This window comes from Arachis duranensis, chromosome 5, assembly GCF_000817695.3.
Source record: "Arachis duranensis cultivar V14167 chromosome 5, aradu.V14167.gnm2.J7QH, whole genome shotgun sequence".
NCBI classification, from domain to species: Eukaryota; Viridiplantae; Streptophyta; class Magnoliopsida; order Fabales; family Fabaceae; genus Arachis; species Arachis duranensis.
Genome location: NC_029776.3, coordinates 78844541 through 78848217, shown reverse-complemented (window position 1 = coordinate 78848217; position 3677 = coordinate 78844541). Strand labels below are relative to the sequence as shown.

The window sequence follows — 3677 nt, the reverse complement described above, 5'->3', positions numbered from 1 at the left end:
CGGCGCACGTAATAAAAAAGCCACCCTCCATTCGAAGACAACAATCGTTTGATGGTGACCCACGTCATCGTCCAGTCCCTTATCTCCACGTTGTTCCCTCCGTTCCCCCGAGTTGATCAAACGGCTCGTATATGCTTTCCAATTCCTATATCAACGGTCCAGATTACCAGTTCTAGACCCTTCCACTCACTCCAACACTGAGAGTAGAAAGAGAAAGTGGTCAAGTTTTAACCAGGGTTAGTTTGTTAACCATCCTCAGCGCACCGGGTTAAAGAACGTTCGCAGCGCGTGAGCCAGACTGCCAGAGAGCAACACAACGAGAAATAGCCCAAAAGAAAAAAAAGAGAAAAAAGGAAAAGAAAATAGAAAGAGATAAAAGGAAACGAGAGAGGGCTTCGTCTCTTCGAGCCTGTTTCAGTGTTGTGTTTTGCTTGAACGAGAAAAGAGAAATCCCTCCGAGTCAACTCGGACGAGTTGCCTCACCATTTTTACATCGTAGCTTACCACCTCGTACTCGGTTCTACCGTCCTCTCTTCGATAACCCTCACGAATTCGCCGTTGATTTGTTTTTCTTTTTTCTCTTTCGATATTTTTTTTCCGTTCAGATCTCGGCATTGGGGGGTGTTCGGATTCCAAGATTCAGCTCAATCGATTTCGGGGTATTTAAATTTATTTTCATTTGTTTCGATTCCTTCAAACATTGTTTCTGTAATCTTTTAGAAAGTTTTTGTAACTTTCATTCTGTTGAAAGAGGAGGTTGGTTCGAAGCATGTCTCTTCAGCTCTTTTTTTTGGGGGGTGTGAATTAATTTTTTCATATGTATGTTCGTTATAGCTTTCCATTTATAACCTTAAGAAAAATCTTTCTACACTGTTTTTGCTGGTTCATTACGTTACATTTTTAGCTCAGTAATTAAGTCATTAGTTCATTCATTTAAGTTATTGCTGTGGTGGTTTCTCAAAATTGTTATTTATTGTGATTAATTTCCCTGCTTAAATTTTTCATGCGTGTGAAAAATGCGTAGTAATGTTTACTTAATGTTAAAAAACCTGAAGTTTATTAACGTTCATATTTAGATAACGGTTGTAGCTGATTTACTTATACTGGAGATACATCGAACTCAGTACTCTGTGTTACATGTTAGTATAATATTTCTTTGTGAACATTTAACTTATCATATGGTCCATATTATTTGCATTTAACTATGTATTTTGTGCAGGTTTTGTTTGTGGTTTTTGCCATGTGGGCATGATGGCCTACTAGATGTTGCATTCACCTAGTGTTACTAGCTGTTTCCCTTTTGCTTGTTTGGTTATTCGCTTGCAAGGTTGGACTCTGTAATTTTGGGGTCGAGTGATTAATGATCGTTGGGGTCCAAGGCATTAGTTTCACACAATCATCATTGTCTCTCGAGTTTGGAATTTACTGTGGAGGGAAAAAGAAAAAGAAGAAGAAGCTTTATTTCTTCCACTGCCACCACCTTTGTTCCTTCCTCTGATCTTTGCTCCGGTTCATGTCTCGGAAGCTAGAGAGTCCTGTTCAGACTCAGATGGCTGTTGCAGTGATAAGGAGCCCACTTAGCAGAGAGTACCATGGGAACCAGACGGTGGGAGTAGGAGGAGGGAGACAACCTGCTGGGAGGAGGCGGGTTTTCGTGCAGACCGAGAAGGGATGTGTCCTTGGGATGGAATTGGATCGTAGTGACAATGCCCATACGGTCAAGCGGAGGTTGCAGATTGCCCTTAATGTCCCGATTGAAGAGAGCTCACTGACATTTGGGGATAAGGTCTTGAAGAATGACCTTAGCGCTGTTCGCAATGATTCTCCACTGCTTCTTACCAGGAATCTAATGCATAGGAGCTCGTCGACGCCCTGCCTGTCACCTTCCGGAAGGGATATCCAGCAAAGGGACAAGAGTGGTCCGATTGAGATATTGGGACAATCGAGCCACCTTGATAGAATGAAACATATGGTTAATGACATAAGTAAGGCCATCAAGATGGGAATAGATCCTGTTCCTGTTCATAGTGGTCTTGGAGGGGCTTACTATTTCCGGAACAGCAAGGGCGAGAGTGTTGCGATTGTGAAACCTACAGATGAGGAGCCTTTTGCCCCGAATAACCCAAAAGGATTTGTGGGAAAAGCTCTTGGACAACCTGGTTTGAAACGGTCTGTTCGGGTTGGGGAGACAGGGTTCAGGGAAGTTGCAGCGTATCTTCTTGACTACGACCATTTTGCTAATGTGCCTCCTACAGCGTTGGTTAAGGTTACTCACTCGATCTTCAATGTCAATGATGAGCTAGCTTCCCTGTTGCATCTGTGCATCGTATCGGGATATTAGACATTAGGATTCTTAACACGGATAGGCATGCTGGAAATTTGTTAGTTCGGAAACTAGATAGCACTGGTGCTTTTGGTGAAGTGGAGTTGATTCCCATTGATCATGGGCTTTGCCTTCCAGAAACCTTGGAGGACCCGTACTTTGAATGGATTCATTGGCCACAGGCTTCAATTCCATTCTCTGAGGATGAGCTTGCTTACATTGAAAATCTTGATCCTGTCCGAGATTGTGACATGCTACGAATGGAGCTACCAATGATTCGAGAGGCTTGTCTCAGAGTCTTAGTGCTCTGCACCATATTCCTCAAGGAGGCTGCTGCGTATGGTCTCTGTCTCGCTGAGATTGGTGAGATGATGACCCGGGAGTTCCGCAGGGGTGAGGAGGAACCCAGTGAGCTTGAGGTGGTCTGTTTGGAGGCGAGGAAGTTGTTGGCAGAAACTGAGGAACTATCTCCTCATAGTGAGCCAGGTGACATCGAATTCCAGTTTGACATAGATTGTGATGAAGATGGGTCAGGTTGCAACACAAAGATGGCAACAGATGATCCCTTTACTCTTACTAGAGTGCCTTTTCAATCTGGACTCGGAAATGGGCATGCACGCATCCCACTTTCAAAGCTTGATGAGTGCATCGAGGAAGGAGAGGAGGAAAGTGATGGAGAATCTCCTCAGGAATTAGTCACTCTTTCTTCTCAGGAAAAGATCTCAACTGTTTCAAAACTCTCCATGTCACTGAAAGGTACCATGCTAGGCGAGAAATGCCCCCAGAATCACCAGAAGCATTCTGGAGGGAAAGCCGAAAATGGGTATTTTGCAAATTCATCATCCGGTCATAGGAGTGCCAGCGAGCAGCTTCCTGCGAGTGTTAGCTTTGTAAAGCTTGCGGATATGACAGAGGATGAGTGGACATTGTTTCTGGAGAAGTTTCAAGAGCTGCTGTATCCGGCATTTGCAAAGAGGAAGTCCATAACCTTAGGTCAGAAGCAGAGGCAGAGGCTCGGTACTTCGTGCCAGTTTTGAGGTTTGAGCAAATTATGTTGGTATCATAGAAAGAGAGGATGAAGAATAAAGCTGCTTATGATTATATAAATTTCTGGGAATGAAGGATTTGTTAGGAGTATTTCTGGTTTTACGAGAGATTTGGATATAGGAGAACTGCTGTAAATATTGCTTGGCATCTGCTAAGTGGTGAGACATTAGAATTTGTTTGTATTTTTTATTTTTGTTATTTCATTTTTTCTTTACTTTTTTATTCTCCCCTGCACTTTTGTCTGATAAATAATATGTAGGATTAAAAAAAAAGAAATCATGAAATGAAATTTTATGTATATAGTGAA

General features: G+C 42.7%; 1 pseudogene; it reads left to right on the top strand.

The window, feature by feature from the left end:
• The first annotated feature begins 296 nt into the window (after positions 1 to 296).
• LOC107489362 (phosphatidylinositol 4-kinase gamma 5-like) lies at positions 297 to 3677 on the top strand (annotated as a pseudogene).